At 35.9% G+C, this 26,927-nt stretch overlaps 1 pseudogene; it reads left to right on the top strand.

The window, feature by feature from the left end:
- Nucleotides 1-829: 829 nt before the first annotated feature.
- LOC115518743 overlaps nt 830-26,927 on the top strand; it is a 39,780-nt pseudogene continuing 13,682 nt past the window's right edge.

The following is a 26,927-nucleotide window of genomic DNA, read 5'->3' as shown; positions in this document are numbered from 1 at the left end:
TATGTCTTTTTTATGTCAATACCATACTTTTTTTGATTCCTATAACTTTGTAACAGTTTCAAATCAGGAAGTGTGATGCCTCCATCTTTGCTATTCTTTCCCGGGACTGCTTTCACTAGTAGGGACCTTTTTTGCTACCATACACATTTTAGAACTTTTTTCTACTTCTGTAAAAATATCATTACACTCAGTGGCAAAAAACCAAACAAACAGATAACTTGATTTAAAAATACTACGTGGCAATGAGAAAAAATGAAATATGGCCTTTTGTAGCAACGTGGATGGAACTGGAGAGTGTGATGCTAAGTGAAATAAGCCATACAGAGAAAGACAGATACCATATGGTTTCACTCTTATGTGGATCCTGAGAAACTTAACAGGAACCCATGGGGGAGGGGAAGGGAAAAAAAAAAAAAAAAGAACGTTAGAGTGGGAGAGAGCCAAAGCATAAGAGACTGTTAAAAACTGAGAACAAACTGAGGGTTGATGGGGGGTGGGAGGGAGGGGAGGGTGGGTGATGGGTATTGAGGAGGGCACCTTTTGGGATGAGCACTGGGTGTTGTATGGAAACCAATTTGTCAATAAATTTCATATATAAAAAAAAATTATGAATTGGAAAAAAAAAAAATAGGCAAAGGACCAGAAGAGACATATTTCCTAAGATAATCAAATGCCCAATAGATACGTGAAAAGGTGCTCAACATCATTAATCAACAAAACAAAACAAAACAAAAAACAAAAAAAAATGCAAATCAAAACCATAATATCACCTCACACCTATTAGAATAGCTATTATCAAAAAGACAAGAGATGTCAAGTGCTGGTAAGGATGTGGAGAACAGAGAACACTTGTACGGAGTTGGTTGGAATGCAAACCGGTGCAGCTACTGTGTAAAACAGTAAAAATGTAAACATTTTTCAAAAAATGAAAAATAGAATTGCCATGCGGTCTAGCAACCCAACTTTTGGATATGTACCTCAAAGACAATAAATCATTATTTTGAAGACATGTCTGCACTCCCATATTTACTGCAGCATTATTTACAATAGCCAAGACATGGAAACAACCTAAGTGTCATCAGTGCAAAAATGGATAAGGAAAATGTGACACACAGACACACACACACACACACACACACACACACACACACACACACACACGTACGTATATAATGAAATACTATTCAGCCATAAAAAGAAGGATAATAGAAGGATGTCAGAAGGATTTCTGATAAAATAAGTCAGAAAGAGAAGATATATTATTTCATTTATATGTGTAATCTAAATCAACAGATCTCCTAGAGAGAACAGATTGGTGGTTGTCAGAGGCAGGAGTGGCAGACAAAGTTTTCAAGGGTACAAATGTCCAGTTATAAGATGAATAAATTCTTGGGATTTAATGTACATGGTGACTACAGTTAACAACACTGTATTTTATATTCAAAAGTTGCTAAGAGAGTTTATATTAAAAACTAAAAACAATGTAAAAAAGACAATTATCTTATAATTTGTATTATAAATTTCAATATTTACTTTACATATGAATCAAAATATATTGTTTCTAAAATTTGGGTCATGTTACATAACTGTTCATTTTGAAGAAATGTAAAAAAAAATGTATGTTAGGTATCAGGGTATATAGGCAGAGGAATGGATATTCAATGGTTTATCCAGGAAAAGAAGAGATTAAAAGAGAATATTTTCTTTTAAAGGGAGACGGTGTGGTTGTTTCAAAATATAATAGAAAATAGTGAAATATATTTGAAGACATACAAGAAGTGCAAAAGGTACGAATAAAATGAATTTTCATGTGCCTGGGTTTATGGTAAGTGAAAATAATGAGACAGAAGCAATGAAATGTACTTAAAATTTAACAAAATTGGCTAGATATGATAGGCTTATTCACAAGGGATAAAAAAATGCTTGTGACTCCTTTACTATAAATTGTTCAATGTATGATTGCAAACAAAAAAAAGTAGAATTCTAGTTTTTTCCTTGTTAAATATAATTTTTATGTGTCCAAAAAACAGTTTCTTTTATCACAAATATATTTTTAATTCTCTGTACTTTTTGACACATTTGTAATTATCTTTTTTTTTTAATTTCAGGAGTAGAATTTAGTGATTCATCTCTTATATATAACACCCAGTGCTCATCCCAATAAGTGACCTTCTTAATGCCCATCACCCATTTAGCCCATTCCAACCAACACACCTCCCACAACCCTATTTTTTCTCTGTATTCAAGAGTATCTTATGGTTTGCCTCACTCTCTGTTTTTATCTTTTTTTTCCTTCCCTTCCCCTATGTTCATCTGTTTTGTTTCTTAAATTCCACATGAGTGAGTGAAGTCATATGATGTAAATTACCTTTGATAACTATTATTGAATTCTGTAAAAGTTAAAAGTTCCTAATATAGTCACTTACTGCAAAGTGTATACATACACCTGTGTGTTTGTGGAGTATATATGTGCATGTGTGTGTTTGTGTGTATTTTAAAATATTATGTGTAACTATTTCTTACCTATTGAATATTGTACCTTATGTTTGGATACCTGTGGCTTATGTTATTTATTTTTCTTTTGACAATATTTTGATTTTTACCTTTCTCAAATTTAGGTCCCAAATTCAAAATAATAAAACTTATCTTCTATACCTAAAATAGCTGTTATTTCCTAAATGGCCCTTGTTTTTTTTAGATATAATTTATTGTCAAATTGGTTTCCATACAACACCCAGTGCTCATCCCAACAAGTGTAAATGGCCATTGTTAATGAAAAGCTATGCTACTTGTTTTATTAAAGGATGGGAAATTAGAATAATTAAGTTTATCTGGCATGCTCTAAATTTTAATTAAAAATTAAGCTGAGGCTTTCGACAAGCTGAGAAACACTTCTGGAGCTTCCAAATGCATGGCTAAGACTTTGTTCTGGACATCATCACAATGAGAAAACCAACAGGCAATGGCTACCCAATGGAATGAATGGTAGCAACCAAAGAAATTGCAGAAACCATCAGCAGCTCTGGACCACAGTATTTCAATACTGTGTGGAAGAAATCCAACATCCTGTGCTGTTGATTTGGTCATCCTGGATGTAATTATAAGTGAAGACCATCAAGGAAATGTCACAAGAGTAGGGAATTATCTTACTGAGTTACTGAAGGCTAAACACACTTTCATTGGCAATATCAGCGGTGTTACCCTTTTTATTAAAATTGACTTAGTTAAGGACCATAAGAAAAGGAGTCCTGCCATAGCCAAAAGTCGACACACTGTCTACAAGATGAAAGAAAAACAAGTGGTTCCCACTGCTGATGGACCTCATAGATATGCTTGAAACCACCTACGTACTTGATTGAAGAAGATCCAAAGTTTATGGTGGATCAACCTGATGGAATTTTAACAGGTTTAGGATAAGCCATGGGAGCCAAAAATGAAAGTGTGATCTTTGAGAATACACCATGCACGACAAAGATACCTAATGAAACACATTCAGAATTGTTCAGTGATGGCACCACTGACTCTATAGAAAATCCCAGAAGGAAGAGAAATGGATAGTGCATGTGGGGCCCCTGGGTGGCTCAGTTGGTTAAGTGTCCCACTCTTGGTTTCAGCTCAGAACACGATCTCACGGTTTTGTAAGTTTGAGGCCCACATCGGGCTCTGTGCTGGCAGCATGGAGCCTGCTTGGGATTCTCTCCGTCTCCATCTCTCTCTACCCCTACCCCACTCATGCTGTCTGTGTCTCTCTCAAAAATAAATAAACTTTAACAAAAAAGAAAGAAATGGATTGTGCACAGATAAATATTCACTACTTAGTAAGAAGGTTAAATCACAAAAGATTATCATTTTAAATTTTTTTTTCAACGTTTATTTATTTTTGGGACAGAGAGAGACAGAGCATGAATGGGGGAGGGGCAGAGAGAGAGAGGGAGACACAGAACCGGAAACAGGCTCCAGGCTCTGAGCCATCAGCCCAGAGCCCGACGCGGGGCTCGAACTCACGGACCGCGAGATCGTGACCTGGCTGAAGTCGGACAGTCGGACGCTTAACCGACTGCGCCACCCAGGCGCCCCAAAGATTATCATTTTAAAGCAAGATAAATGTGCAGAGATACAACAAATAAGTGGATCTGTCTCTTCCATTCATAGCTCTATTGTAGCCTTCAAAAGTAAATTTTAATTCTATTTTGATTTGTAAATAAAAAATTAAGTAACAAGAATAAATCAAGTGATGATCAAACCATGGTAAGAGTATTGGTACAACCTCTAGCCTGTTAATTTTTTGACTTGAGATTTCTGAAGTACTTAATTTATTCTACAAACGTAAGCCTCAAATTTAATACTAAGTTGGCATCCTGACTTCTCATGTTATAATGTTTGAAATTACAGAGCAAAGTACAATAGGTACCTTAATTTGGGAGACTTGGGCGTCTTACAATCTGAATTCTGTAATGGTTTAATGTACGTAAGTATAGTCATAGACCGTAATAAAAGATGATATAAACAAGAAAATAATATGAGTCTTTTTGGTTCCTTAATTTAGGACAAATAAACAAACAAAACAAAAAGCACCTCAGTCTCTTATTTTTTTCATCATCTACTACTTATCAGTAGTTGGCAAAACTAGACATAGTATCCATTAAGTCACATGCAGATAAGGCACACTATTCATATAATCATTCAAGTATAAAACTGGCATTATGGTAAACGCTTTAAAATATAAATATCTATAGTATCAGAAGACTATGTAATTAGTGATACTTATTTGGGGGAGAAAAAGACATTTGACTTATTTGGGGGAGGTGTGTTCGGGGAACTTTGAGGAAAAAGCATTTGAACTGGTATGTCCAGAGAGCAGAAAGTGTTCCAGGTAAGAGAACAGCACTTATAGAGGCCAGGTACTGGGAGGAAATCTGGCCTGTTCAAATACTTAGAGCTTAGAAAACAAGCTTAGAAAGTAAGAGTGTTTGATCTGGAGATGTGGGTAAAGACAGACGTAGGGTTGAGATCATGTTACAAACTATTTCTTTTCACCAAAACAACAAAAGAACATTAAAGGATTTTAAGCAGGGGTGTTTGTAACAAAAAACAAAACAATAGCAAAATTGGATAATATATGCTGTGCTTTACTGTATGCCAGGGATTGTCTCGAGGGTTTCCTATCTCATTGAGGAAGCACTGATAAGCTCAGATTAGTTCATCAAAACTCTAAGAGACTAAGAAATTTTGTTTGAGTCAATATTTGTATGTGCAACTTACTTGTGATGACCACTTTTAAAAAAATAGCAGTGTGTTCCTAGTTCTTAGAGTTTCTCATTCAGTAAGAGACCCAGGAATTTGAATTTTAATAAGCATGGTCCATAATCCTGACAGACTGTCCATGGACCACGGTTGGATAAACACCTACTGTGTAACACTTCTTATTTCACACACATACCAATGATCTGATCCCCTGCGAAAGGTCACAGAGTATATAGAGTCTGATTTTTCACTACCAAATTCCTATATCCAGCCTTCAAGGATTGGCACATACAGAAGATAACAGTTTATAGATCTTCAAAAAACCAAGCACATCAAACTGAAACAATGTAACTATAATCTTAGCAAATATTATGCAAGAAAATCAAGATGATAAACAAATTTCATTAACTGGTAACCTCACCAATTACAAGATATTTCTATTAGAAGTATTGAACTTACTGAACTTTTCCTAAGACAGAAAAATTCATCTAAGTGCTGAACACAATTAGAAGAGTGGTTTCCTGACATGGGGTGGGGTGTGGGTTGGGAATGATAAAGACATGGTGTGAGCAAACTTTTACAGGCGATGAAATGTGAGTCTTGAGAACTGTTTTAGTTATACCATTATACACATTTGAACTCATTGAACTTATACTCAGGATCTGTATGCTTCACCATATCTAAGTTATACCTTAATGAAATCAATCAATCAATAGAAATATAAGTATCTGTGACATAATGTCCTATTTCATGCCCCATTCTTACAATACCTCTCAACTTCAGTCAGTTGTCCTGGCATTTTCTTTTCCTATGATCTTCCTGTGAAGAGGTCCTTGGGTACATAGCAGTTCTAGAAACACTCTGCCTTTATCCACTCTACACAAACTTGTCCATGTTACAACAACACATCATTTCAACTTACATGTTTTGACTGAGAGCAACTAACAAAACAACATTAAAATGTTGAGAGGTTGAAACAAATTTTCATGCATTCTTTCACTGAGCTTATATTTAACAACTCTGTGAGAAGTGGAAAAAGATACAATGACAGTTCAGCAGCAAAGGGGCTAGGCCAAGAATGAACAGTGCCACTGTGAGTGAATATAGTTGACAGTGACAAAAATGGAATTTTTGACCATTTCTGCTGTTTTTGAGGTAGAGAATAAATAATGTGCATATAAATTCACTTTCCCCCAGAAAAACTTCAAGTCACTTTTATTATAGAATTCAGTCTGAGGACCAACAAGGCACTATAAAGCACAAACTGAGTCACTGATGGCACACATACTCAGTATAAAGAAAAACACAAATGATGATCAAACTATATCCAATTAACTATTGAGAGATCAACTTTTCATTCTAATCCTTGACTTTTAGAAATTTTTACTTTTCCATTTATTAAGTGTAAAATAGGAACAGAATATGTATTATTTATTTAAAAGTCACATAAAGTGCAAGATAATGTAAAAAACCTAAAAACTATAAAGTTATAGAATTAATAAAATCTGTAAGAAGCTCAAATAATTCAGTTTCAAATCCTTTTTTTTTTAATTAGTATTGGAAGAAAAACAGTATGTTCATTTTAAACGTCCCAACTAAACAAAATGGGGCAGGTAACAACACACACAAAAACATACTCAAGTCCACTAATTTTGTTCAGGTTTTACTTCCTCATAATCAGTAGTGACTACCTAAGTCCAGTGGCTCCAAATAATGGCAATCAATAGTTACGTCCTTTGAAATTAAAGCTACAATGATTTATTAATCTTTTATTTATTCTTGAAGAATAAAAATCCATTTTGATGAAAAATAACTTAAGTCTCTGAAGAAAGGAGTATGTCTGGCATCTGGATATATAAATGAATAAGCATACCATAACAGGATTTCTGAGGTTTGCTTATGGATGACATAACTTATATGTTGATTATCAGATGCCAAGACAAAGACCGAAAATATAAAAACAAAGTCTCAACATTCTTATATAAAGTTATATAAATAACTTCTATAAAGTTATTGTAATAACACATTTCAAATGACAAGCAAATATGATACCTATTACAGAAGAGAAACACATCAAAAGATGAATGAAAAGGGGCATTAATAAACCAAAATGTAACTCTATTTAAAACAAAACAAAATAGGGGCACCTCGGTGCTCAGTCAGTTAAGCAACTCATTCTCGATCTCAGCTCAGGTCTTGATCTCAGGGTTGTGAGTTCAAGCCCCATGTTTGGCTCCATGCTGAGCTTGAAGCCTACTTAAAAAACAAAAACAAACAAACAAAAAACTAGGGGCAGCTGGGTGGCTCAGTAGTTTGAGAGACCAACCCTTGATTTCAGATCAGGTCATGATCTCACGGTCGTGGGATCGAGCCCCACGTCAGGCTCAGCACTGACAGTGCAGAACCTGCTTGGGACTCTCCCCCTCTCTCTCGGCACTTCCCCATGCTTACTTTCTCTCAAAATACCTAAAATAAAACCATTAAAAAAAACATTGGTACAGGGAAACTATAAAGATAAATTGGTGAGAACAACTTTACAAACATTAAATTTGAAGTAACATAGTCCATATTAATGGACTATAATGGACATGAAGAGAATAAGGAGTACACATACATAATAATAAAAAGAAAAATAATATATAAGAAGAAACCTTGAGTACGTGCATTATGATCACACACAAAAAAATTTAGACCAGAAAGAAGAATAAAGAAGAATCACTGAAATAGTTTCCTCCTTACAATTTACAAAGAACTTCCGATGATACTTTATCAAATTTCCTAACTAAAACAGCTAAAAAAGTAATCTGTGGTATTACACTTATTTTTCTCTCTTTCAATATGCCTTGGATATTTCAGATAGAGTTTATCCGAATCCCATACTTCACAAAAATATTCTTACTTCACAAAAATATCCTTACTTCACATGAGCTAAGTGGTCACGTGACTCATGAGGCTGCTTCTCTATAGAAGCAGGATGAACGTCCACCTAAAATGAGGTTAGGATGCCCAGACCATGGATGCCCCATTTGTACCAATAGACTATGAAAGTTTTTTGTTGTTGTTGTTGCTATTGTTTTTTCTCACATGAAAAATCTTTCTGGGAAGAGAAAGGCAGACTTAATAAGTTGTTCTTAAAATTATTTAAGAAAATAGAGGAAGAATATTGGTTTTCTGCTTTTATAGTCAGTAGGGAGCAGACCCAGGGTGAGCATTCCTGTACAAGTTTTGAACTTGGCATGCCCTGCTATCAATGAAGGGAGTAGCAAGGGGGCTTTCTTATCAGCTTGTTCAGATGTGGGGCAGAAAGGGAACAGGAAGGGGTAGGACTTAAAAGCTGCCAGTAGTCAAACATCAAAAATGGAATCATGGAATCAGACTATTACAGTAACAACAACAGTAAATTTTTATGCATAATTAACATTTATCAGGTCCTATGATAAAATCTTCATCTCTACTTCCTCATCTGAATATACCTGGAGAACAATGGGTGCTATTATTTTAAGTGTTAATTTCTTTGTATTAAGGCAGCCCATGATAATAATATCAACTAACATTTTCTGAGCATTTGGTATGTACTCAGGTATTATTTGAAGCTGCTTACACGGATTTTCTCATTAAATCAACAACAAATCTATAAGGGAAATAGTTCATAATCCTCATTCTACAAATGGTGATGCTGGAGAACTGAGTGGTTAAGTAGTAGGATGCGGATTAGAATTAAAGAACACAGACAGTCCTGCTCCAGAAAACAAGTTCCTAACCACAATGTTATGTTGTTTTTTGGCAGGCTTTTCAAGTTCTAGATGTCTTTCTCTTTGGAGGTCATACAAACCAGGTTTGTTTCACTCATGGTTACCCTGTATCTGGTTAGCATTACAGTTCACACCTCACCTTTATGTCAGCCTCCTAACTTCTAACCTCAAGGACAGGTTGAATGTGCCTGTTCCCTGACTATTCCCAGGAGAAATACAGTCCCACTAAAAATGATTAAAAAGTTAAACTCCTGTATAATAAACCTAAGGAATATAAAGCTATGATAAAGCAATGAAAGGAAATGTCTTGTCACTCAAAAATGAAAAACCATTCTAAAGGTGAGAGTATTTTATTTCTTTGCTCTAATTCAGGGAGTTGAATTTCTGGTACATCCTCAAAACATAGATTTTTAACAGGTAATAGAAAGGGAGTAGTACATATCCCTTTTTTTCCTGACAATGAATAAGCAGTCAGAAAAGGTAATTAGCACCCAGCTCCCACACTCCGTCCCTGTCCTTAGCACATTATGCTTAAAAAATGACTGTCCAATAAAAGATACGTTCCCAGCTATCATTTCATATACCAGCAAAAAGTTAAGTGTAAGTATATACGTATCTCCTAGGTGGAACATTTATTTTTGTCTCCTTCTTTACATGTTTACCCCAACTATATGTATGAATAGTCTTAATTTAGCAGTCATCATTTTTCAGGAAAACTTAGGAGAGTTTTTCTTCTCCCTTATGCCTTTAAGTCCTTAGATCAATGCATATACCTCCCTACCTCCCCCTTCCCCCTTTCCTTCCTCCCTTCTTTTTTCTTTTCCTTCTCTTTCTCCTTATCCTTTTTTCCCCTCTCCTTCCTCTTCTCTCCCTCTTCTTTCCTTCTTTTTTTTTTATTTCCCTTGAGGAAAAAAATTTTTTTCAAGTAAAAAATTTTGCCAACAATTCCAATATATTTAATCAAGTTACATTTCTATTAATTAGTGGGGGTCCTGGAGCCTTCGGCATGTTCCCGTTCCTTGTGCATCACACCAGGTCCTTTGACTCCATAGTAATAATGTGAAAATCACTATTCTAGATGATTGCCAAAAGCAGTCACTAGACAATCTACATAAATATCCTGATCAGAGACTTAAGCATCTCTGAGGCACTCATATTTTGGTGTCTAGGGTATTAATAATCCAGTAGAAAAATAAGTCATTTTTCTTAAATATGTCTTTTAAATGGCTTTTCTGCTTGCTTCACAAAGTTGTCATGAGGATCAACCTGTAGAATATTAGGGGAGATGCCTTAGAAGTTAGTCAATTCAATTCTCCGCCTGATGATTGGATTCCATGTGCACACCGTTTTAGATGCAGGTCGTATCAGTTTGAAAAGTTCTGTTTTTGGTAAAATTATTCTTTACATTATCAAGACTTCTTTGAAAATATTTAATAAACTGCAAAGGACTCTACAAATACAAGATATTATTACTCTATTGTGCCAGGTAACACAGTAGCTACAAAGATTGACAAGAGATAATTCCTGGGTCTAGAAGCTTATGATCTGGGGAAAGGAAGAATACGAACATGCAAATAACTAAAGAGAAAACAGAATTTCATATGTGCCATAAAAGAATAAAATATTTAATTCTGAGTACTCAAAGAGATATTTCAAATCCAGTTGAGAAAATCAGGAATGACCTTTTAAAAGTAAGGTGGGCATTATTTGGTATGTAGGGTTCTTTTAGAAAATGAAATGCAAGGCATTATTTCAGTCAGGTTATGGAGATGAGGAATAGTAAGATCTTTGAATAATAATAGGTCCTATGTCCAAATTAAAGCATATTGAGAAATCAGATGTAAGGTATTGAATGTAAGGCAGCATTAACAATGTTCAGTGCAGATCTAATACCACAGGCATTATAGAAAAATAAAGATGGGTTCAAATCCCAGCTTAGCTAATTACTATGTAACATGGACGAAGAATCTACCACTACTTTTTTCTTCTAAAAACAGGGAATAGGCTACAACTAACTCGCTGGGGAACTAAGGAATTAGCATGAGCAAACTGTTAGTTATTACTGTCAACTTTATGATTAACAATGGCATGAATTATTGTTAACAATATTTTGGTTTGAGATGAAAGTTTAGTGAAATAACAGGTTTTATTTTTTTCTGTTCAATTTTGTCTATATAACTAATGTTAATTTTACTGTTCAAGGTTCAAAAACAATAGCAGCTAATTCCTCTTTAAATTTGTCTGAGAAGCATTTATTAGAATAAAGATGACAGTTTTAACTCAATATCTGTCAAACCAAATCATTACTGTAATAACCTTATAAATACTTATAACCTAACTTTCATGTATACTTTGAGTAATATCCTCAAGAGTGAAAATTAATTTATTGACAATATTGTTTTTCCATTTATAATAAATGTACAGCTTTTTAAAGCCACATGCAATGGCAACATTCATCAGGGAGTAGCATGAGGCCTACAATCGCAAGTGGCAGTCTTGCAATTTATATAAGACTATATATTTATTCTACAAAAATATACTGAGTATACAGAATGGACCACGTGTTATGTTAAGTCCTGGAAGCTGAGAGATAAAGGCACTCTTTATCCCTGAAGATCCCAGAAAAAATAAACTGGAAGTAATGATAAAGGCTTTAATAGTAATATTAATGTGAGATGTGGATGGACATAAACAGCTACAATTAACTTCCCTAGGTTAGATAACAACTCATGTTTATTTGCACTGTATAACAAGGATGTACTTTTCAGATGAGATGACAATTATATTGAGCCTTATAAAAACTTTACTTCGACTTAGAATAAGGAGCTAAAATATATGCAGATTATATTAGTAACTGCTCTCACCTCCTACCCTCTACCATTTTTTCCTGACCCAATGAAGGTAAATCAATGAGGCAAAATATGCTCTTATGTTTATGAAAGTCCCTGTTTGAAACTGAAATGCAATTGCAATGACCCTTTCTACAGAAATGCTGGTTACCTTTATTCAAGTTTAAGACAATCTTAAAAACAGTTGTACCACTGGCTCTGATTTCAACTCAACTATTAGGAATTATTTACTATGGGCAGTATTGATTAATGTGAGGAATTCAAAGCTGAGTCAACCATAGTCCATGGTTCACAGTATGATTTATAGGCATGTCCACAACAAGAAAACTAGAAAGAACACAACATTCTACAATAAAGATAAAGATGTCCTGTGGTATATTTAGAGATAGAGGATGGTTTATTCCAAATGAGGATCCTGGAGAAATTTTCACCGAAGAGTAGACATTGAAACAGAATGAGTGGAGATAGGCTATGCACATGGCAAGAACGAGGGCAGAAATACTAAAATCTTGGGGCACCTGGGTGGCTCAGTCATTAAGTGTCCTACTTTGGCTCAGGTCATGATCTCACAATTCATGGGTTTGAGCCCTGCATCGGGCTCTGTGCTGTCAGTGTGGACCTGGAGCCTGTTTCAGATTCTGTCTCCCTCTCTCTGCGCCCCTCGCCCCCCAAAATAAACATTAAAAAATTTAAAAGAAACACTAAAATCTTACTAATAGAATTCTATACAAAGAAAACTATAAATAGAAAGAATTTAGCAATGACATCTTATTTTACTCAGAATATACATTTTCACTAGATACAAATTTATAATTTTATAGGTAAAAGTATAAATACACAAAACACACAAGTGTGTGTGTATATATATATATTATATATATATATATATATAAAATATATTATATATACACACAATAATGTTTACAATAATAAGAATGGTACCAAACAGATATGCCAAATGTGTAGCACTTAATTACATACTATCATAATAGCAAAAAAAAATATCTTCTAAGAATGCAGAAATAAGTTAAATACAGAGTAGGTATTAGATTTGAGTAACTTAATAAAGAAACACAGGCCATATTTGAAAATATTGCAAGTATTTGTTTCTGATCAACTAATTCACCTTGTATGCAAGACTAATAACAATGTTTCTTGTGGGTGTGGTTTTAATTATAACCTTAAACTTCCAAGGTATTAAAAATATACTAGCTTCTAATATATCCATCATTATAGTTGGAGAACAATAGTGTTACAGACTACATGATACTCCTAATTCTAATTTACAGTACTATGTTTGACTACAAGTTCAGATTTTTCTTTTCAGTCACCTCAAACAATGATGGGAAAATAAGATTACTAAAAGTATTTCACTCATAACATGTTATGAAGCAGTCTACCGCATAATATACATGTAAGTTAAACAGTTAAAGCCAGCTGATATCATGTAAACAGGAAAAAATAGTTTAACTGGATATTTTTCATTGAATTCAACTTTGTTGACTATCTCACAAGTGTAGGTGATGTAGACTTTTAATATATTTTTTCCACAAAAAAAGGCAAATTATTTTTTCCTCAAGTATTATACAGCCTATATTATTAGTTTTATTAAAATTAATGTTACCCCTTAGCCTGGAATCCACAGAATTTGTAGTTAATTAAGAATGTCTAGAAATTTCGCATACAAATTGCCAAGTTTCCTAGAGAATATTGCCATAAAAAATAGAAAAAATTTTGTTTTTTTCTATTTACTCAATAAATGATAAAGATTAAATAACAAAATATTTTCAGAACTCAAAAATCCATGTAAATAATTTCAATGTATAGACAATATCCTTGACTGCTTATTTTTGAGGCATTCTATAATATGGTTTAAAAGTGGAATCCAGTTGAATTCATGGTGTTTAAATGCCTAGTCATTGAAAGAACTACTGGTAATATTTTAAAATTTTTGGTTAAAGGAGATCAAAACATCTTGGGTAAACATGGAGAATTTTGAAGAGACAAGAGGTCTCCTTGGAGTTGAAGACTACCTGTTCTCAACCATTTCTCCCTGAGATCCTAGGTATTTATAATCCCACTCTGGTGGGAGGATAATAGACCCACATAATTAAGAAAAAAAATCCCCTGGGAGGAGAAAGAAGTGGAACAGGCAGGACTGCTACTGCACTGAGTAGAGAACAGGACGGTTATTTTGGGGTAGAGAGCTCACCTAATCCATTCAGCAACAGACTTTACTCTGAAAATGTGACAGTGTGAGCAAAGCCAGGTCTTTTTGGTTTTGCTTTTTGTTTTTAATATTAGGATTTAAGTCAGTTGGGCATGGGGTGTCATTTGGCTCAACATCATCCCAAAGTTGGGGGGGGGGTCTATATTATTTCACATCTTGAAACACTCCTGTAGTATGAGCAACATTTCACACTAGGGGTGGAAGAAATGCTCTGAGTGGGAAGCCTGCCCCAGGACTTCATCTTGCATTTGTGGTTGTAAGTTCCAACTGCTGCAGCAGGTATAGGACCTGACCAACAGTGCAGCAGCAAACAAATTTCTTAAGTGCTAATGGGATTCAGCTCTAGAACTTTACTACAGTGTGAGAAGTTCAATGACTCTTTGACAAAGAGGCTCATTCTAGAAGAAGCAGCTTCTGGAAAAAACTGAGGAATCCTGAGTTCCTTTCTCAAGGGACCCATACAATTAAGACTCACATAGTTAATTATGATGTTCCTTTCTCATCATGGTCAGATAAAAAACAGCAGGGATATCTTTTGGGACACAATGAAGCACCACACATCTCTGGACTTATTAGAAGAGATAAAAACAGGAAAACTGCACTGATCACTGCATTTTGGGACTCCTTGGGTGGGGGTGGAGGCATTTTCCTTACCCCAATTTGTTAACCAAAACATTCTAAACTACTAAAATATGGTTTTAGAGTTAGAACTAGTCACAGATGAAACACAAGAGTCAGTCAAGTTAATGGTAGAAAAGCCACTGTAATTATGTAGAGGAGCCCCACAAAGATAGGAGACTCCAAAAAGACAACAAGCAATTGAGCCTTATATACTATACCATCCTGAGCTAAGGAAAGGGAGAGGGGGTCTGGGCACTACAAAAGCTAAGAAGGCAGATCACAGGAAGATGAGACAAAGAAATATTTGGTAAAGAAAATTTTTCCTGCCACACAAGAAATATCACTATGAGTAGGGTAATAAAATAACCGAAGTCACAACAACAGAGAGCAAGTAACAATCTCCAGAAAAACACCTCCTGAAGGGCCAGGCCCTGGACAGTGTATGATCCTCCTTTAATACAGCAGTGCTCACAGATACAGGCACACATGAGCTTTTAAAATGCATAAGGGACATAAAACTAGACAAAATGAAGAAATGGAAGAATTCTCCTCAAAAGAAATTCCAAGAAGTAGCGACAGCTAACGAATTGATCAAAACCGATTTAAGCAATATAACTGAACAAAAAATTAGAATAATAGTCGTAAAGTTAATTGCTGGGCTTGAAAAAAAGCATAGAGGACAGCAGAGAATCCATTGCTACAAAGAACAAGGGACTAAAAATTAGTCATGATGAATTAAAAAATGCTATAAATGATGCAAAATAAAATGGAGGCGACCACAGCACAGATTGAGAGGCAGAAGGAAGAATAGGTGAATTAGAAGATAAAATTATGGAAAAAGAGGAAGCTGAGAAAAAGAGAGATAAAAAAATCCAGGAGTACGAGGGGAGAATTAGAGAACTAAGTGATGCAATCAAACAGAACAATATCCATATCTTAGGAATTTCAGAAGAAGAAGAAGAGAGAGAAAGGGGCTGGAGGTCTACTTGAAAAAATCATAGCTGAGAACTTCCCTGATCTGGGGAAGGAAACAGGCATTGAAATCCAAGAGACACAGAGAACTCCCTACAGACGTAACCTGAATCGATCTTCTGCATGATATATCATAGTCAAACTGGCAAAATACAAGGATAAAGAGAGAATTCTGAAAGCAGCTATGAATAAACGGGCCTTAACATACAAAGGGAGACACATAAGGGTAGTAGTAGACCTATCTACTGAAACTTGGCAGGCCAGAAAGGAATGGCAGGAAATCTTCAATATGATGAACAGGGAAAATATGCAGCCAAGAATCCTTTACACAGCAAGTCTATCATTCAGAATGGAAGGAGAAATAAAGGTTTTCCCAAACAAACAGAAACATAAGGAATTCGTCACCACTAAACCAGCCCTACAAGAGATCCAAAAGGGGACTCTGTAAGTGAAATGTTGCAAGGACCACAAAGTACCAGAGACATCACTACAGGCATGAAACCTACAGATAACATAATGACTCTGAACCCAGACCTTTCAATAATAACACTGAATGTAAATGGACTAAATGCTCCAATCAAAAGACAGGGGGTATCAGAATGGACAAAAAAAAAAAGACCCATCTATATGCTGTCTACAAGAGACCCATTTTAGACCTGAGGACACCTTCAGATTGAAAGTAAGGAGATGGAGAACTATCTATTATGCTACTGGAAGTCAAAAGAAAGCTGGAGTAGCCAGACTTATATCAGACAAACTATACTTTAAATTAAAGGCTGTAACAAGAGATGAAGAAGGATATTATATAGTAATTACAGGGTCTATCCATCAGGAAGAGCTAACAATTATAAACATCTATGCACTGAATTCGGTAGCACCCAAATATATAAAACAATTAATCACAAACATAAGCAACTTTATTGGTAAGAATGTGGTAATTGCAGGGGACTTTAATACTCCACTTACAACAACGGATAGATCATCTAGACACAGGATCAATAAAGAAACAAGGCGCCTGAAAGATACATTGGATCAGATGGACTTGACAGATATATTTAGAACTCTGCATCCCAAAGCAACAGAATATACTTTCTTCTCGAGTGCACTGCAACATTCTCCAAGATAGATCACATACTGGGTCACAAAACAGCCCTTCATAAGTATAGAAGAATTGAGATCATACCATGCATACTTTCCGACCACAATGCTATGAAACTTGAAATCAACCACAGGAAAAAGTCTGGAAAACCTCCAAAAGCATGGAGGTTAAAGAACACCCTCCTAAAGAATGAATGGGTCAACCAGACAATTAGAGAAGAAATTAAGAAATACATGGAAACAAATGAAAATGAAAATACAACAATCCAAACGCTTTGGGATGCAGCAAAGGCAGTCCTGAGAGAAAAATACATTGCAATCCAGGCCTATCTCAAGAAACAAGAAAAATCCCAAATACAAAATATAACAGCAAACCTAAAGGAAATAGAAGCAGAACAGCAAAGACACCCCAAACCCAGCAGAAGAAGAGAAATAATAAAGATCAGAGCAGAAATAAACAATATAGAATCTAAAACAAACTGTAGAGCAGATCAATGAAATCAAGAGTTGGTTTTTTGAAAAAATAAACAAAATTGATAAACCTCTAGCCAGGCTTCTCAAAAAGAAAAGGGAGATGACCCAAATAGATAAAATCATGATTGAAAATGGAATTATTACAACCAATCCCTCAGAAATACAAGCAATTATCAGGGAACACTACAAAAAATTATATGGCAACAAACTGGACAACCTGGAAGAAATGGAAAAATTCCTAAACACCCACACACTTCCAAAACTCAAATGGGAAAAAATAGAAAATTTGAACACACCCATAACTAGCGAAGAAATTGAATCAGTTACCAAAATCTCCCAACAAATAAGAGTCCAGGACCAGATGGCTTCCCTGGGGAATTCTACCAGACAGTTAAAGCAGAGATAATACCTATTCTTCTCAAGCTGTTCCAAAAAATAGAAAGGGAAGGAAAACTTCCAGATTCATTCTATGAAGCCAGCATTACTTTGATTCCTAAACCAGAGACCCAGCAAAAAAGAGAACTACAGGCCAATATCCACGATGAATATGGATGCAAAAATTTTCAACAAGATACTAGCAAATCAAATTCAACAGCTTATAAAAAGAATTATTCACCATGATCAAGTGGGATTCATTCCTGTGCTACAGGGCTGGTTCAATATTTGCAAATCAATCAATGTGATACATCACATTAATAAAATAAAAGATAAGAACCATATGATCCTGTCAATCAATGCAGAAAATGCATTTGACAAAATACCGCATCCTTTCTTAATAAAATCCCTTGAGAAAGTTGGGATAGAAGGAACATATTTAAACATCATAAAAGTCATTTATGAAAAGCTCACAGCCAATATCATCCTCAATGGGGAAAAACTGAGAGCTTTCCCCCTGAGATCAGGAACACAACAGGGATGTCCACTCTCACCACTGTTGTTTAAAATAGCATTGGAAGTTCTAGTATAACCCATCAGACAACAAAGGGAAATCAAAGGCATCAAAATTGGCAAAGATGAAGTCAAGCTTTCACTTTTTGCAGATGACATGATATTATACATGGAAAACTCAACAGACTCCACCAAAAGTCTGCTACAACTGAAACATGAATTCAGGAAAGTCGCAGGATACAAAATCAATGCACAGAAATCAGTTGCATTCTTATACACGAATAATGAAGCAACCCAAAGACAAATAAAGGACTGATACCATTCACAACTGCACCAAGAATCATAAAATACCTAGGAATCAACCTAACCAAAGATGTAAAAGATCTGTATGCTGAAAACTATAGAAAGCTTATGAAGGAAATCGAAGCAGATACAAAGAAATGGAAAAACATTCCATGCTCGTGGACTGGAAGAATAAATATTGTTAAAATGTCAATACTACCCAAAGCTATCTACACATTCAATGCAATCCAAATCAAAATTGCACCAGCATTCTTCTTGAAGCTAGAACAAGCAATCCTAAAATTCGAATGGAACCACAAAAGGCCCCAAATAGCCAAAGTAATATTGAAGAAGAAGACCAAAGCAGGAGGCATGACAATCCCAGACTTTAGCTTCTACTACAAAGCTGTAATCATCGAGACAGTATGGTATTGGCACATAAACATACACATAGACCAATGGAATAGAATAGAGACTCCAGAATTGGACCCACAAAAGTATGGCCAACTAATCTTTGACAAAACAGGAAAGAATATCCAATGAAAAAAGACAGTCTCTTTAACAAATGGTGCTGGGAGAACTGGACAGCAACATGCAGAAGATTGAAACTAGACCACTTTCTCACACCATTCACAAAAACAAACTCAAAATGGATGAAGGACCTGAATGTGAGACAGGAAACCATCAGAACCCTAGAGAAGAAAGCAGGAAAAACCTCTCTGACCTCAGCCGCAGCAATTTCTTACTTGACACATCTCCAAAGGCAAAAGAATTAAAAGCAAAAATGAACCATTGGGACCTCAACAAGATAAAAGCTTCTGCACTGCAAAGGAAACAATCAACAAAACTAAAAGGCAACTGACAGAATGGGAAAAGATATTTGCAAATGACATATTGCACAAAGGTCTAGTATCCCAAATCTATAAAGAACTCATCAAACTCCATACCAAAAAAACAGAAATCCAGTGAAGAAATGGACAGAAGACATGAATAGACACTTCTCTAAAGAAGACATCCAGATGGCCAAGAAGCACATGAGAAGATTCTCAATGTCACTCCTCATCAGGGAAATACAAATCAAAACCACACTGAGATACCACCTCACGCCAGTCAGAGTGGCTAAAATGAACAAATCAGGGGACTATAGATGCTGGAGAGGATTTGGAGAAAGGAGAACACTCTTGCACTGTTGGTGGGAATGCAAACTGGTGCAGCTGCTCTGGAAGACAGTGTGGAGGCTCCTGAAAAAATTAAAAATAGATCTACCCTATGACCCAGCAATAGCACTGTTAGGAATTTACCCAAGGGATACAGGAGTGCTGATGCATAGGGGCACTTGTACCCCAATGTTTATAGCAGCACTTTCAACAATAGCCAGATATGGAAAGAGCCTAAATGTCCATCAACTGACGAATGGATAAAGACGATATGGTTTATACATACAATGGAATACTACTTGGAAATGAGAAAGAATGAAATCTGGCCATTTGTAGCAATGTGGATGGAACCGGAGAGTATTATGCTAAGTGAAATAAATCAGGCAGAGAAAGACAGATATCACAGGTTTTCACTCATATGTGGATCCTGAGAAACTTAACAGAAGTACATGGCGGTGGGGGGGGGGGAGTTACAGAGAGGGAAGGAGGCAAACCATAAGAGACTTTTTAAGTACTGAGAACAAACTGAGGGCTGATGGGAGGTGGGGGAGAGGGGAAAGTGGGTCATGGGCATTGAGGAGGGCGGCTGTTGGCATGAGCACTGAGTGTTGTACGGAAACCAATTTGACAATAAATTATTTTTAATATAAAAAATAAAAGAAAAAATATGGTTTTAATCTTATAGGCTATATTGTGTTTTCACTATCATTAATAACAAAATCATCCAACTTTTTTCTTTTCTTTTTTGCTGTCATACTCTCATGGGTACCAGTTGATTAATGACTAACTGGGGAATGGAAATGTTTCTAAAGATAGACATGCAAATAATATGCTTACTTCTAAGGATCAGAAACACATTAACAGAAGCAACTGTTGTATAAATATCATTATTTGTACTCATTATAATTGGAGAGGAAAAAGTGAATGCTTACAAAATTTTGTATAATGTACTTAAAACCAAAGTAAGCATTAAAATAAAAGTTAACAATTTTCATAATGTAGAACAAGATACCAACAAACTGTTTCTTCTAAGTATATTTTTTGTGGTTCAGACAAAAACAATAACACTTTTGTTGTTGTTGTAGTCATTGTTTTTGTTATTAACTTATTTTATCTCTTTGGGCAAAAATATTTATCCACAACAGCAATCAGTTTTTCAGTGATGTGGACTGTTAGGAGTCACTAGGATAATCAGATAACCATTGTGGTTGCTGCCTTAGATATTTTTGAGGTAAGCAAATTTGATTTTTTCTCTGCATAAAGAATGACATTTGATGCACAGTATTTCCATTGTAGCCACTCCATAAAAGCAGGATAGATCACCCTAATCAAAATTTAGTTCAATGTTAGCATGCCACCAGATGCCATGTATTCACACAAATAAGGTCAAATAGGGTAAAAATAGTATTCATGACATAAATCTTTCTGGGAAAAGCAGTGTGGCATCCAAGGGTGGTCCCAAAATGATTTTGGAGAATGGGGAAAGGAAATGGGGTCCTCTTTTATGGTGGTTAAGGTGGGCTTGGCTCGATGTTTCTCACAAACCTTGCATGGCTTGCATGATTTCAACTCACCATTGGTGCCAAAGGAGAAATCATCCAGGCTACCTCATACAATTAACCAGATGTGGAGGAGAAGGTGAACAGGAGTGGTAGGGCTTGAAAGCTGTCAGTCCTAAAATATCACAAAAGGAGTTGGATTCTTTATTATAATTCACCTCAGTGCTTGATGACTAACATGTGCTAAGTTTCATTTAATTGAATTTAACCTGTTTAACACAGGTATTGTCCTATGAGATATGTATCCTAGTGCTGGCAGGGAGGTTAAAGTTCCAATATACGTATTGTTTAAGAACTTAACAACACATATTTTAAGAAGTAAAAGGAGTGCCCTGTTCACCGTCAATAATGTCTAAACTCAGGTGTTGATGAGGCCTTGCATCGTGATTTCAGTATGGGTAAAGACATGTGTGACTTTGAATTTTATTGTGCATATCTGTGAGTACAGTGTTTCCAAGAATTCTATTTCCTAAAGATAGCAACATTGGATAAAGAATTGTTATTGCTGCCACTGACTGGACCAGATGGCCAGACCATTGACAATGGCCAAAGAATCTATAAAAACATACAGATGGGGCCAATCTAGTGCTAAGATAACTGTCTGAAAATCAGTCAATGGTGCTAGCCTTTGGGTTCCATCACTGGTTAGAGATATTCTTATTAAGGGATGAAAACTAGCAGCTCCAGCAAGCTCCATCATGTATGAGAATGTTGCTGCCATACGTAAAGTATAAAATTGTCTTTGCTATACTATTCATCCATTTAATCTCAACAGGCTGCCCAGGTAGAGGGGTGGGAGAAAGACTGACTTTCCATGGCATCATGTATGTGACAATGGACTACACAAGAAGGTCATTCCTCTGCATCCAGAATATGTCAGAGGACCCAGATTTAGTTCTTCCTTGTAGGTATATTTTTCATTTCATGAGGAAGACTTTGGTGGCTGAACCAAGTCTGCTGAACCATGGCTGAACCATGGTGCTGCTTTCATGACCTAAGGCCTAATGAGCAGCTAGCTATAAGCATAGAACCTAGGTAAGCTCCGTATGCAGCCAACAACAGATGCTCTAAAGGTATGTACTGCAGACATCCATGGGAACTTTATATTCCGGAAGTCCAAAGGACATTTGTTGCCATCAGGGTCAATCCAGAATAGGCATTAGAGGATATTGCTAAAGCTTCTACAGTGAAGGAGGGCCTGGGAGACATTATGGGGAATGCCTATTGTATGGCAATTTGGATGGATTCTAGAGCCTTTAATAGTAAGATACCTCATTCAAAATGGGCTATTTGTAAGTAATGGCCTAAATGGATTTACATAAAACTTACAAAATAAGAAGGCCTGAAAGATGTTTGGCTTGTGTTAACATTGCTATACTGAGTAGATAAATATTGTTTTGTTTCTTGACAGTGTCAGTGATGAAGCAACACTTGACTGATCAATAATTTTTAGGAATTTAAACAAGATGGAAGGGCTTTGTACTATAGGTCAACAGCACATGTTTTGGTAAAACTCCTTTGTGATTTTTTGTATGCCCTGAATGAATTTGCCAAATGAATCCATGGAGAATGATGTCACTGATGTGATGTCATACCTGTGCTCCTGGAGAAATCTGAATAGCGTTCAGTTCTTTCCTATAAAGATTGTATGAGATGGCAGGGCATTGAGGTACTCCATGGGTAAGCAGGTAAGGGTGCATTGTGTTTCTCTGAACTTAAAGGCAACCTGCAGTTAATAGACTATTGAAATAGGCAGGGAACAGAAAATATTAGCCAAATCCATAACTGCAAAGTGTTCACCAGTTTCAGATTGGATGGAGTCAGTATATTCAATAATATTGGACATGAGTATCTTAATAGGGGAAACCACATTATAAAAGTGGCTATAATCCATAATGAGTCTCCATTCATTCATTCCAAGTTTGAGATCAGGTAAAATGATGCTGTAAATTGAAGAAATGGTCGGGAAAACCATCCCTTGTCAAAATTTTGTATAATGGTTTTCAATCCTTAAAGGCCTGTTTTAATTTATATTGAACCATATTAACTATTTTAACTGGGTTGGGGGTGGCAAATGGAGGTCCACGGCAGATCTCATTTTGTCAAGCTCGTTAATTAGTAACAGCTTAACTATTTAAATGTACCATTCTTTGGGTCAGAATGGTCATGCACTACCCCATGATGGGTCATTGTAGGGTAATAGGTGTTATGGCCATGGGGAATTTTAGGCAAATCAATAGTGCCAACAGTTAAGGTGAGACTTAAATTTGGTAACACCTCCAATTTAAATTTAAATTTAGTGGAAGCCCAGGTATGAATGTAACTTGAGCCCCGGTATCAGTTAAGACACTTAAGGTTTGCCAGTTGGTGCATTTCAGCCAATGTAAATTCCGAACCTACATTGTAGAGGCATAAAGGTCAATCAGTGCAATTGTATCTTTTTGTTGTTATAAATTACTTTAGTAAATTTTGGGTTTCCAAAAAGGTCAAATTTTGGACTTTTATTTTAGTTTTCTGTTGCCTTCCTCTATATATAGGCAATGATTGATTATAGCTTCTTCTCCTCCTCCTTCTTCCTGTTGTTATTGTTGTTGCTCTCTTTCTCCTCCTCATCCTCTTCCTTCTCCTCCCTTATCATCATCATCACCATAGTTGAATGGACTGCCTTTGTAGTACTGGATTTATTACAGGGGACATTCTCCCTAACCTTCCAATATTTAGAAGTTTCTTCCTCCAGAGATTGTTAAATCAGTATCATCAGGGTTAGGGGTTTCCTTCATGGCAATAATAGCTTTATAGAGCTTAAGGATCCTGAATTCCAATCAAGTTTGAATGAACCCTGTGACTGTGCCACAGGGGTGCCTTGGGTATTTTCTCTAAAACCCAAAGGATCAGAATATCTCTTTTGGTCATAGAGGCATAGGCAGTAGTAACAGCAGAAGCATTTTGTAGGGTTCTATTAGGCCATTTGCTTTTAGAAATGTGATCTCAGCAAGCCACATGCTGACTTTTCATCCACACAAGCAACCATCCAGTGTACCCATTTTTCGTCTGAGTAGTCTATCAAATGGGAGCCTATGTCTGGTTTAGACAAATAATCAGCAATCACAGGGTAAGAGTTGCTCTCATAACCCTAGCATCAATCATAACCTATACTGAATTGAGATACCCAATTCAATCAAAGACACAAAGCCAGAACATTCAACTCAAGGTCACTTTAAGGAGGGCCAAGTCCCATACTCCTGTCCTTAAATGTCCTGGTCTGGGCCAGGACAATTAACTCAGGGACACTTGAAGGAAGGCCAAGTTCCATACTCCTGTCCTAAATGTCACAGTCTGGGCCAGGACACTCAACCTAGGGCCATTTGAAAGAGGGCCAATTCCCATACTCCTGTCCTTAAATGTCATAGTCTGGGCCAGGACACTCAACTCAGGGCCACTTTAAAAAAGGCCAAGTCCCATATTCCTGTCATTAAAGGTCATGGTCTGGGCCAGGACACTCAACTCAAGGCCACTTTAAACACAGCCAAGTCCCATATTCCTGTACCTAAAGGCCATGGTCTGGGTCAGGACACTCAACTGAGGGCCACTTTAAGAAGGACAAAGTCCCATATTCCTGTCTTTAAGTGTCACAGTCTGGGCCATGACACTCAACTCAAGGCCACTTTAAAAAGCGTCAAGTCCCTTACTCCTATCCTAAATGTGTGGGCCAGGACACTCAACTCAGGACCATTTTAAGGAGGGCCAAGTCCTAAACTCCTGTCCTTAAATGTCAATTATAAAAACTTCTAACATAAGTTTATTAAGTTACAAGAAGCTCAGTAGGACTCAACTACAGAGAAGCACAGCTAAAAGATCATGTTTGCCACTGGGCATCAAATCAAACTGAAAGAATAATGATGACTAGTGGTGGTGATCATTGCGTAGACAAACTGCTTACGGTTTTAGCCATGGCAGCCAATTCACAAAGACAGGATGGACACCCCATTTAGCATTTGGTTCAGGTTGAGCTTAATGATCACACACACACACACACACACACACACACACATACACACACACCAGGAAGGTATAAAAGAGGTTATCACTTAACATATTGAGGCTCTCTGGGGTATGAAAATTTTCTAAGATAGTCCAAAGGAGACTGGCTATACTTTCACAGGGAGCAGAGCTGGGGTGAGGATACATATACGTAGGCCAGGGATTGCATGCTTTGAACTTCCCACCAGCACTAAAAGAGAAAGTATCCACTATGAAGGGGATGTGGTAGGGCTTAAAAACTGTTCGGATTCAATCACCAAAAATGAAGTAAGCACATACCACATTCCAAATGATTCCTTTGGTCTCTGTTTATTATTCAGTTTTCTCGTGAAAGGACATTAGGGAAATATTAAATACCTTTGAGGAATAAGGAAGGTAAAAATAAGTATATGCTTATGTAACATTAATACTAATATAGGACAAAAATTTTAAATTGAGGAACACTAGAAAATGAATGTCAAAAACACTTAATGATACTGAAGCTAAATTAGAAATGTATGTGAAGGAGAGTATAACTATGAAATGATATACACATGTAATTAAAGTTTCAGTTCCTTTGTAAAGAATTATTTTATGGGTTGTACCAAGCTGCCTATGATATTACCTTTCAGTGATTGTGTAATCAGATTTAATTCTGAATAGCCTAATTTGCTTAAATTATCAAGCATTAAAATTGAATTTAAATAATTTAGTTCTGAATATGGATAAACATTGAGAGGAAAGAGTAGCTATTTATTTCACCAGTAAGAAATTAAAGCCAGCTGAAATTCTAAATATCCAACAAGTTCTCCATTGACCAAAATGACAGTATTCGAGATAGAAATAGAAACATTTTACCTAAGATTTAGGTATCAATTTCATAAACAGCCTGCTAGTCTCCTCTAAGCATCTCAGATGTGCATGAGTCATGCTTCGCACTGAATAGCCTAAATAATGTGATCATTCCTAATTCTGTTACCAGCAACCTTATGTTCTAAATGCTATTTAGTGCAGACAATATTCTCTGACGTTATTTTCAGATATCCCTCTTTTTTAAGAGGAAAGTAAGTACCAAAGTTAATAAATATTTGTACGTATAAGTGTTTTTTGGGGCTATACTGAGGACAGTAGAAGGAAAAGCTCATTATTTGTATAAATTCTTTGATTTCTGCATACTGTCATCCACGTATAATTATAAATAAATTTTGACAATATTCATTGCAATTTATTTTTTTCTCTTTAGTAGATACTCTTTTAAGTGTTTTTCTTCCTACAAAAGAGAAAGTAATATAGGCAAGAGTTTAAAAACCTATGAGAAACAAAATATTATAAACTATTTATTGAAATAAGATGCTTTACTTTTGAGGGAAGCCTAGGATATTTTAATGCTAGAAAAGCTTCAGCATATACTTAGAAATTTAAATATCCAAGGTATAATTTAATCTATGGATTCATAAAGCTCTGATCAAATAACTTAAGATCAACAGCTAATTAATTGCAAAATCAGACTTCAACCCTCAAAACAGTAACTCCAACATGCCATTATAATCAGAGGCTAATGAATATCAATCCTTGAAGATTAAAGACACAATGTCTACTAAAAAATTAACAATTTAATTAGAATTGTGAATTTTCACTCTTATGTGGATCCTGAGAAACTTAACAGAAGACTGTGGGGGAGGGGAAGGCAAAAAAAAAGTTAGAGAGGGAGAGAGCCAAACCATAAGAGACACTTAAAACTGAGAATAAACTGAGGGTTGATGGGGGCTGGGGGAGAGGGG

The sequence above is a fragment of the Lynx canadensis genome, chromosome B4 (genome assembly GCF_007474595.2).
Source record: "Lynx canadensis isolate LIC74 chromosome B4, mLynCan4.pri.v2, whole genome shotgun sequence".
Taxonomy (NCBI): Eukaryota; Metazoa; Chordata; class Mammalia; order Carnivora; family Felidae; genus Lynx; species Lynx canadensis.
Note: the sequence above shows the minus strand (reverse complement) of the source record. Positions and strands in the feature narration are given on the sequence as shown.